Raw genomic sequence first — 10895 nt, 5'->3', positions numbered from 1 at the left:
GGCGCCCACCGGGAGGGGGCTCGGCACGGGCTCGGGGGGGCAGCGGGAGCCAGGAGCCCCCGGGCAGCCGCCGCCGCCGCCCCCGGCCTTTGTTCGGGGGGGCCCCAACGCCGCCAGGGGGCGCCCGGGGAGTGCGAGGGGGGGCCGGGATCGCGGAGGGCTCGGGGGGCGTCGGAGGGGGCTCGGGGAGGGGGCCGGGGCTGGGGGCTGGGGGCTTTCCCCTGCTCCCCCACCTTCCCCTGCTCCCCATCCTTCCCCTGCCCCCCCCATCTTTCCCCTGCTCACCCCTTTTTCCCCTGCTCCCCAACTTCCCCCTGCTCCCCCACCTTCCCCTGCTCCCCATCTTTCCCCAGCTCCCCCTTTCCCCTGCTCCCCACCTTCCCCCGCTCCCCGACCTTCCCCTGCTCCGTTTTTCCCCAGCTCCCCCAATTTCCCCGGCTCCCCAGGCCTCCGCACCCCGGTGCAGGAGCCCAGCACCCAGCCGGGGACGCCGCGGGGGCAAAGGCCACCGGAGCGAAGCCACCGCCACCGCGCCGGCGAGGCGAAGGGCACGGCGAGGAAGAGGAAAAGGGAGCAGGAAAGCGAGGGGCTGGGGCTGGGGCTGGTGGCCAGCCCGGGGGGGTCCCCAGGCCGTCCCCTGCGCCCCCACCACCCCCGTGCCCCGGGAGCAGCGCGGTGCCGGCACCCGGAGTGCTGCGCCCCGGCCCCCTCCCCGCCGCGGCGGGAGGAAGCGGCCGTGTCCTGCCTTTCCCGAGGATGAGGATTTCCTTCCTCCCATTGAGCGGGGACCCTGGGGTTAGCACGCAGCCGTGGGGCGCTCGGCCCGCAGGAGGAGGGGGTCCGGCTGTGGGGCACAGGGCAGGCCCCCCCCAGGACGCAGCCCCGAGGGCAGCTCCCACCGGGACCCCCCTCTGGTCCCCCTGCCCGGCCGGGACCCCCGCAGCCTCCCCGGGGTGGGGGACGAGACAGCTGGCATTGCAGGGATGTGGAAGGAGCCCTGCAGCCATTTCCTTCTCTTTACCCTTGGCTTTGCCCCCCCCTCCCCTTGCTCAGCCGGAGCACGCTGCAGATATTTGGGGACACGGCCAAGCGCAGCCGCACGAGCCCCCCCAGGGGTGGCAGAGCCCCTTCTCCCGCGGGGCAGCCAGGCCGGGGCTGGCCGAGCTGCAGCAAACAAAGCCACAATTTTGGGGCTCCCAACTGCCCTGGGATCAGCAACACGACCCACGGCACCGTGCAGAGCCCCCAGCCCCGGGGGGTGCCTGCACCCCGCTGCTTCCCAGCCCTTCCTCCCCACAGGGAGAGCGCGTTCCCCGCAAGGCCCCGCAGCTGGGAAGGGCGGCGGGGAGCCGGGGGGGGGGGCACTTCTCCTTTCCCTTGAGTCACAGGGAGGTGAGCGCAGGGGTTTTCCCCGGGGACCCAGAGGGGATGATGTCCCCGGGGAGATCCCGGGTGGGAATTCCCCCGGGAGCAGCAGGGTGAGCCTCCCAGGGGACGCTGGCCCCGGGGGCTGCAGGCACTGGGCGGGGGCGTCTTGTCCCCTCGTCCCCCTGCCCTGGGGACCCGGGGGTCCCGGCCCACCCGAACCGAGCCAGGGCAGCGCCGGACATGGGAGCAGCCCCCCGGGGGTCCTGGCCTGGCCGGGCTCCATCTGCTGCCCCCCCCCCGTGCCCGCTAATCCCGGGATTAGCAGCCAGATGCCGGGCGCAGGTTTGCTGCAGGTAACGAGGATCCCTCGGGGAGGAGGCTGCGGCCATCAAAGTGCAGGCAATTAGGGCTAATCCCACACCTGAGCCTAACGAGCTCCAGAGACACCAGGGAGCCCACGGGTGCCAGGGTCCTGTCCTGGGGTGCCCCCAAGCCCGGGATCCCAGCACTGGCTTGGCAGCGGGTTTTAAACCCGGGCAGAAACGGGCTCAGTCCTGACAGGGGACACGGCCGAGCCACCCCTCGTGTAGCCCCAGGACGCGGCACACGAGCAAGGGCCAAGCTCCAGCCTCCCCCTGCCCACAGGGGGGGCAGAAACAGGGGGCACGGGGGCTGTTGCAGAGGCTGAAAGAGCACGGAGGGGGCCGGGAGGGAGCCCCCCGTGCAGCCGGCGGGCCCTGGCCGGGGCTCACGATGTGCACGGATGATCCCCGCTGCGCCGTGCCCTTTAGCTGGAGGCCGGTAGCTTTAATTCTTGCTTCATAATCGTTTATGCCATTAATAAAGCCAAATCCCTAAAGTGGCTAATTAAGGGTTCGCTCGCCCGCTGCCATCTCACAGCGAGGCAGGTTTTGTGGGAGATCAAGAAGGGGAAAAAATGCTGGTGGGGCTGGGCGGGGGGGGGGGGCAGCTTCCCCGTGCCCACCCTGCAGCATTTCCTGACCCAGGGCAGGGGGGCTCCGTGGGTCCTGGGCACCCAGCAGTGGGGGAGCCGAGCCCAGCCGGCCACTGCTGCCCCTGCACCCGACCTTGCCCGGGGCTTGCCCTGCCAAAACCGGGGCAGGACACGGCCCACGAGGCCCCATCCCGAGCCAGCGAGACCTGCTGTAATTGGCAGCCCCGAATTAGCCCATGCAGGGCCTCATTAGCAATCACACACGCACGCGCACGCACACACACACACACACATGCCCTCGTTTTCTGATCTGAACAAGTTCATGGGAGCTGGGGGCAGTGAGTGTGGGGAGGAGCAGGGACGGATCCTGCACCCCCGGAGCCCACGCAGGCATCAGCTAACCAGCAAGAACGGTTAAAAAATGGGTGCTGAATGTGTACGGCAGAGCCAGGGGAGGAGAGGCGAGACCCAGCCGGAGGGGACACCCTGTGTCTTGTGCCCCCGCCTCCATCGCTCTGCTCATTGTGCCTTCATCTCCTCCTCCTCTTCTCCCTTCCCTGCTCGCTGGGGTCATCCCCACCTCCGCCATGTACCCAGCGAGGGGCTGCCCTCGTCCTTTTCTCACCACCCGAGACCCCAAAACTCATTGCACTTGGGCAGCTGAGCAGCAAAAACACCTCCGGCCCCACTGTGCCGCCGCCCCATCCCAGCCCATGTCCCGGCACAGTGTGGGGACACGGCGGGGCTGGGGACATGGTGGGGCTGGGCTGTGCACGGCTCGGAGCCCCCCGAGGAGCACGGCCGGGGATTGAGCAGGGCACGAGCCCTCCGCGGGGAGCAGATGGCGATTTGCAGCTCCACAATGCGCGGAGCCGCGCGGGGCCAGATGGGCCGCAGGGAGAGCAGAGACATGTCCCCCCCTCCCCGATCACGCTGCCATTTTACCCAACCGGCTCCAGCAGCGGCTATAAATATTTAACAGCTCCATCCTCGGCGCTGCTGTCGAGCCGACAGCCGGGCGGGCGGCAGCTCCCACAGCCCGTGGGGACCCACGGCCCCTCCGCAGCCTCGCTCTGCTGAGCCCTGGGGCTGAGCTCAACGACCCCAGCACGCCGGGCTGGAAAAGCTTTGGGGCTGCCATGGCGGGGACATGGCAGGGACAGGGACAGTCACCAGGTTTGTTGCATCATTTCTGGGAAAAACAAACCTGCTCCAAGGAAAAATCCACCCGGGGATCCCCAGCCGGGGCCAGACCCGGACATTTCCCCAGCCCTGGCAGCGCAGGGTGCAGAGGAGCTGAGTGGTGAACGGAGCCGGCCGAGCACGCAGCATGCGGCGGCACCACCCCGGGAATGCTGAAAGCCTCGCGCCAGCACCGCAGAGCCGGCTGCGGCACCTCTCCTGCTGTGGCACGAAGCGACAAGCCCCGGCGTGCCGGTGCCGCAGGGTGCTGCGACCTGCAGCCCGGGGCTCGCCCAGGCCGGGCCCTTTCCCGGCACGATGCCGCGCAGAGGGCGCAGCCGGTGCACCCGGCGCAGGGACCCGTGGTGGCACGGCTGGCACACGAGCCCCGGTGCAGCCTTGCACCGCTGCCGGGCTTCCTTCCGCCGCTGCCGGCTGCCTTCCTGCCCCGTCTCCCGCCCCTCTTCCTGCCTGCCGGCGCTGGGGCTCATGGCTCTGACTCCTGCCCCGCTCCACGTCTGTCCCCGGCTGCACCCGGGACCCCTTCGTCCCCAAACCCTGCCCTGCTGCTGGACATGGGGCATGTGTCGTCCTTCTCCATCCCTGGTTCCCTGCACCGAGGGTTTCCAGCTGTCCCCGCCGTGACAGCACCATCCGTCCTCCCTGTGGCTCTTTCCCAGTCTTGGATGGGGTTGGTGCCAGTGCTCCCAGTGCTCCCAGTGTCACCAGCAGCCCCAGGTCCCTGTGCCCTCCCTGGGCTCCATCCCCACCCTTGCCATAGGACCTGGGCCCGAGCCCCTCTGTGTGCCACTGCCGCAGGAGCGACCCAGCTCATCCAGGCAGTGCCAGGCCCCGCGTTTCACCAGCAGCGATTCTCCGTTTCCTTCCAGATCAGTGGTAACGATATCGAGCGGAGCAGGGCTCCGCCGGGCGCTCCCGGAGGGCAGCAACCCCCTGACTGCAATCACTTTTGGGATCTGCCGCTGACCTAGTTTGTAATCCCCGGAGCTCGGCTGCAGGGGATCGCACGCGGGGCTGGCTCCAGCCGAGGCCACCGGGCAGGGACCAGGGACCGGCAAACGCTGCCGGGGGGCACCAGAACGTCCCCTTCCAGAGCCCCCTCGGGTCCGGGGGCGTCGGGCCCCATCCTGCTGCGGTGCTGGCGCTGGGTGCACGCCGCCTTCCCGCGGAGGCCGGGCCGTTCCCACGCCGGGTCCCCCCCAAACCGGTCGGAGCGGGGGCCCTGACTCAGCCCGGGGCAGCCGCCGGGGAGCGGCGTGCACGGGCAGGCCGCAGGGGCCGGGTTGGGGCGGGGGGCACAGCCCCGTGGGGCGGCGCAGGACGGGACCTGCACGGGGCCACGCTTCCCGGGCAGCCGCGCCAAAGCCCTGGGCAAAGAGGGAAGCGAGGAGCTTCCCTTTCCTTCCTCCCGCAGGGCTGCGGAGGTGGCGTCGCGGCACGGTCGCCTCTCCTGCGCCCTGCTCCGCTCCCCGCTCCCCGCAGCGGGCCTGATCCTGCCCCAGGGCGCTGGATGCAACCTCCTGCCCCGTCTCACGTCAGCACCCTGCAGCCCGGCTTTGCCACTGGGGCTGTGCTGCTGGGGTTACCCGGGGGTCCCCAGCGCCCACAGGGACGAGGGCACCGCAGGAATCCCAGGGAGGGGTTTTCCCACCTCCACGGCCGGGCAGGGGTCCCCGGCTCACTCCCGGCTGACGCAGGATTTGTCACCGAGCTGCTGCCAAGGCCACCCTGCCGCGGGGCGGGTGACGCTGCTGTCACCTCCGCTGCAGGGCCAGCCCTCCCTGCGGGGACAGAACTCTGCTCCCGGCAGGATGCCGTGGTCCCAGCACGTTTCTTACACCAAGCCTGCGCCCAGGCCACCATCGCATCTCCTCCTTTGCCCCCAGCCACCCTCGGGGCACCCCGTGTGCCGCAGGGCAGCCGGGCGATTCCCCAGGCTGCGCCGGGCGGCCGAGCCAGGCCATCCTCAGCCCCTGCGCCAGCCAGGAATGAACGGATTAGGAGCCGAGCTCGTTATTGCTGTGGCCTCAGCGAGGGCTGTGGGATGGGGATGGGGACGCCAATGGGGACAGGGACAGGGACTGGGGTGGGGACAGGGACAGGGGTGCTCTGGGAGGCCAGGGGTGGCCGGTGCCAGCTCCGTGCGGCTGCGGAGCTCCCACCCGCCCCACCAGGCAGCGAGGGCTCGGCTGCCTGCTGTTCCCAGAGATGCAGCACGCAGGCTCTAATGAGCTGGGACGGCTAATTAGTCAGTGTCAATTTATGTTAATTAGCTGGAGGAGCCGAGAGACTGATCCCTCTGCCACCTGGCTGGCACCGGGAAGTGCAGAGCCCAGCTGGGGGCACAGGCACGTGCGCACGGGGGTGCACGTGGGGGTGCAGAGGTGTGCGCGCACCTGGGGGGCGTGCACGTGTGTGTGCACATGGACGTGTGTGTGCGCATGCACAACGGGAGCAGGACCGGGACAACTGAGGAGGCTGTGAAGCGGTGCTGGGCTCCGGCCTCTGTCTGCCTGCTGCTGGAGGGAGCTGCCGGGCCTCTGCTCACACCGTGAGCTGGAAACTCACTCTTCCTCTTCTCACCCACATGTGCACCCACACACTTGTGCACCCATGCACAGGCGCACCCGTGCACCCAAGCACCCGTGCACCCATGTGCACCCATGTGCACCCCTGCGCCCCCGCAGCCCCGCACCGCAGCAAGCTGAGCCCACCCCGACACCGTGGCCCCGGTGACGTGGGACGGGGCAGCCACGTCCCGGGGAGGACAGGAGGGCACGGTGCGGTAAGCCCGGGCGAGCGCGCAGGCAGGGATGAGCGGTGCGCGGCTTCCTGCGGTGATTCACGCTCTTCCTCGGCTTTGCTGCCGTACGAGCAAGAGTTGAAACCACACAGGAAGCCGCAGGGATTTCCAAAAGGGCTCAGTGAATGCTCCCTCCCCCCGGCCCCGCTGCCATTTCCTCTCCGTGTCTCGGACCCACCGAGACCCTCACCCGACCCCCCCCGGTGCCGCAGGATCCGGCCCTGGCAGCCCTCGGTGGAAGCCCCCGGCTGCCCCTGCCCGGCCCCGCACCTTGCGCTGCTTTCCCACGGCTCCCGCCCGCTGCTGCCAGCCAAACAAATCCCCTCTCGGGGCTTTTCGGTTTCTTTTATTTTGTTTTTCTCCCCTCCCCTACAAATCACACGATTTGCTATCACGGAAGCACCTCCGCGGGCTGCCCGAGCACAGCCACCAGCATCGCCCCGTGCGCAGCTGCCCCCAGATCCCAAGAGCCTGGGGGGGCCCCGGCCGCGTGCACCCATGGGGGTGTTCAGCACAGCACCGGGCTGTGCTCAGCTCTTCAGCCTTTCCAAAAAGCTCTGTCCCTTGGGAGCTGCGCACACCGAAGGGACGGGGACCCTGGGACACCGGCTGCTGCTGGCGGCGCTGTGCCGGCGGGGCTCTGTGCGGGGGCTTTGCTTCGTTTTGGAGGAAAGGGTTGTGCCGCCACGGGTGGAAACGCAGCCGCTTCGGGGGCAGAGGAGCAACGTGAAGAGGTTGCAGCAGGAGCAGGCAGCGAGGGGAGCAAAGCTGGGCTCTGGCTGCGGGGAAGGAAGAGGACGGGAAATGCGGTGCGGCCGCATCCAGCCCGGGGAGCGATTCCCTCTGTGCTGGCAGGGGGAAGCTGCTTCGTCTCGCGCCGTGCCGCAGTGCATTTAGTCCAGGCCAGCAGGCACTGGGAGGTTGGCTGCTGTTGGCTTTTTTTTTCTTTTCTTTTCTTTTTTTTTTTTTTTTTTTTCAAAAAAAAAAAAAAGGATTGCAACCACAAAAGGAAGGCAGAACCTCGATCCCCGCAGCCCTGCAAATCCCCTGCTGCTCCCACTGAGAGCCGTGGTGCTGGTGTGGGCTGGATGTGCCCGTTCGTTCCCTGAGGGGCCCCCCGGGCACCCCCCAGGCACCCTCCGTGGGGCCGGATCCGGACGCTGTCCTGGGCCACCCAGCAGTGAACATCCTGCCGGTGTCTCTAGCACACCAGCTGAGGTGTTGCAGCCACGAAATCAGCTATGCAAATGCGACCAAAATTCACTCAGCCGACCAAGGCACAAACCCGTTAACCCCTGGCGGGGCGGCGCCAGTAGCGCCCAGCCCCAGGAGCTCCCTGCAGGGAGGGGGGCACCCTGGGGCAGCCCGGTGGGGCTGGGGGCAGCAGCAGCAGCAGCAGCAGCAGCAGCAGAGCCCTGAGCTGCAGCCCCCCCGCAGCCCCTGGCCCCCCTCGTGCTGGGGAGGCACCGCCGGGAGCCCCCGGCTCGCAGCCATCTGGCCGGGGTGTATTAAAGGAATGGAGAAGCCGGAGAGAAATGAGGTCAGGGCTGCGACGCCAGGGCTGCAGTGGTGGCCGGGGCGAGCTGGTGCCCTTCTCCCCTCCCCGGCAGCGGGATCCAGCCCTGCTCAGCCCCAGCCTCAGCCTCCAGCTCGCTGGCACAGCTGGGGACGGCGGCGTGGACTTTGCGCAGCCGTGACGTTATCGCAGCCGAGCGGAGAGCAGCGGGGCCAGCCCCGGCTGCTGCAGCAACCTGCCGTGCCCTCGCGTGGGCTGGGGATGTGCAGGGCACCGAGCAGCAGCAGCAGCAGCAGAGGGGGAGCAAGTAGACATTGCTCATACCCCAAAATCTGGAGCAAGGCGAGCGCAGCGCTCGCCCCCAGCCCAGTGCACCCCAGCCCTGCTGGGGGTCTCCAGTGCCGCCGCCTGGCCCAGCCATGGGGGGTACGGTGACGAAAATCTGCCCCCACATGCGTGAGCAGCAGCGTGAGTGCGCGAGTCCCCGTAGGCAGCAGCCTGCATTTCATGCATTTTTCAGAAGAACAGGGTTAGTGGGTCACTCCAGCGCCAGAGGCTTTGCTCCAGCTGAGCTGCTGTGCTGCCAAACCCACCGGGGCTGGCGGTGAGGGGCCGGGCGCGGCGGTGAGGGGCTGCCCTCTGCTCCCAGGCTGCGGCTCCCAGGGCTGCAATGTCCCCGCTGGCCCCACCAGCCCTGGGAATTCACCGCCGGAGGCAGCAGCCAAAAGCCACGCACCCGCAGGGAGGCGAGGAGCAGCGGCAGCGGGACGCAGCCGGACAAATCCCCAGCGGGCAGGGAGCGGTGCACAATGTGCGGGGGGAACCAGAGCCCCCCAGCGGGGTGGCAAGGTGTGGGGGTCCCCGATGCGAGGGGTCCACGCACAGCCCTAAGCAATGGGAGCCCCGGTGCACGATGCCGGCAGGGCGCGGCACGGGAAGGCGGCCGCGGTTAAAAGTTAACGCGGAGACAAAGCGCGGTGGCGACGGCAGCCCCAGCCCGCGCCTCTGCAAACAGCCCGGCTTTATGGCAGCCCAGCCCTGATAACGGGGGAGTGTGCCCCAGCCACCCCCCCCCCCCCGCGCTGACGCCCTGCTTGCACACGCGTGTGCACGGCTGCACGCATGCACGGGTGTGCCCCAGCCCTGCGCGTGAGCTCTGCGTCGGCGGCGCTGCTGGGAACGGGCTGTGCCCGGGGGGGGGGACACGGTGCAGCGCCACGACCCCATCCCCGTCCCCGTCCCCGTCCCCGTCCCCGTCCCCGTCCCCGTCCCCGTGCCCGTGCCCGTGCCCGTGCCGCGCATCCCGCCGCCCCCAGCCCCGCGGGGATCCCGCTGCCGCCGAGCAGCCGTTGCCATGGTTACGGCCATGCAAGTCTGGGCGAAATGCAGCTGCGGCGGCGGTGGGGGCGGGGAGGGCCCCCGCTGCCAGGGGATGGCGGCCACCGCACGGCCACCGCACGGCCACCGCACGGCCACGGCACCGCCGGCCCGCAGCCGCTGCCAGCCTTCTCCTCGCACCTCTGCCCAGGGCGAGAGCCGTGGCAGGAGAGTGGGGGGCACGCGGGGGGGTACTGGGAGTGTTGTCCCATCCCTGTCCCCCCCCCCCCCCCCCCCCCAAACAGGGGCTGCATCCCCGTGGGACGCGGTCACGGCGAGGTCCCACCGCGCTCCCACGGCCCTGAAAGCTGAGGTTTGGTGGCGCCGGGTGGTGCTGGGGGGCCGGGGAGCTGCGCCCACCTCCAGCACGCACACAGCCCTGCTGCTCGTGCCCAGTGCGGGGGCTCCGCAGCAGGACCCCCCACGGCACATCCCCACGGACCGAAGCAGCCGAAGTCTGGGGGCACGGCGCGGGTGCTCCCCATCACCCCCGAGGGGAGCAGCCCCCAAAGCCCTCGCCAGGGTCTCGGGGCTCCGCCGGCACCCAGGCAGAGCCCGGTGGGCGTCCTGCCGAGCCCTGAGCCGCGCTGCGTGGCCCCGGGGACACTTTCGGTTTTGCTCTGCGGCGGAGGGGAATTCTGCTCCCGGCGGTTGGGCAATCCAGGCCAGGACAGCAGGGGACAGGGAAGGAGGGGATTTCTGGTGGAAAGTTGCAGACAATCCCGGCGCTGACGTGTGAGTTCCCCGCCGAGCTCCGGGGCCCCCGCTCCCCCCTGCAGCCCACCCGGGGGCTCGAGCCCCTGCCCTGGTGCTGCCCGTCCCCATCTGCCCGCAGCCTGTGGGGGTCACGGGGGGGGGGGGCCTGGCAGTGCTCCTGGCCTCGCCCCCCCCGGATTTATTGAGGACACAGCCCAGTCTGGTGCTGTGCAGAAACAGGGGATGCACACGCACACACACACACACCCATCGCCCCACAAACTAGCTGGGATTTCTGGCAGAGGACAATGGTGAGGTTAACGGCACGGCACCCACAGCCTCCTAGCGAGGCCGTAACATTAGGACGAGCGAGGCTGGATAGGATGAGCGAGACTGGAGGCTCGTCCCCCCCCCCCAGGGCTGGGTCCCAGAAGCCCACCGGCCGGAGCAGAGGCTCCCAGCACTCCTTCCCGGTCCCGGTCCCTCGAGCAGAGGCTCGGCGGCCTCCCGGCCTCCCTTCCCCCACGGCCTCCCCATGTCCCCCCCCCGCGCACACTGGCCTCTCTCTGCCCAGGCCGTCAGATGTTGCTGAAAGGGAACAATGCGACGTATTGTCTGCCCTGCTCGCAGGCATCAAAACCCAGCAGCGCAACAAAAAGACACATTGACTGCCCGGGAGAAAGGGGCCCATGCAGCCCGGCGGCGGGGGGCTGGGACCGCTGCAGCCCAGCGCCGCTTTCCTGTCCCGGGTCTGGCCGCCACCGGCCCCGGGGGGCTCGGGCACAGGCGGTCACCCCGCCGGGCTGTCGGGAGACGGCGGAGGTCGTGGGGCTGCATCCAGCCCCTGTGCCCAGCGGTGTCCTTGGGGTCTGCGTCGCTCCTGGACGTGCACGAGGGGAGGCTGCACGGGAGGGGAGGCTGCAGGTGTGCAGGATGCGCAGGACCTGCTCTGGTGCACCCACGGCCGGGTCCCCTCC

The sequence above is a fragment of the Cygnus olor genome, chromosome 23, assembly GCF_009769625.2.
Source record: "Cygnus olor isolate bCygOlo1 chromosome 23, bCygOlo1.pri.v2, whole genome shotgun sequence".
In the NCBI taxonomy this organism is placed as follows: Eukaryota; Metazoa; Chordata; class Aves; order Anseriformes; family Anatidae; genus Cygnus; species Cygnus olor.
The sequence above is the reverse complement of the archived record's forward strand: the minus strand, read 5'-3'. Positions refer to the sequence as shown.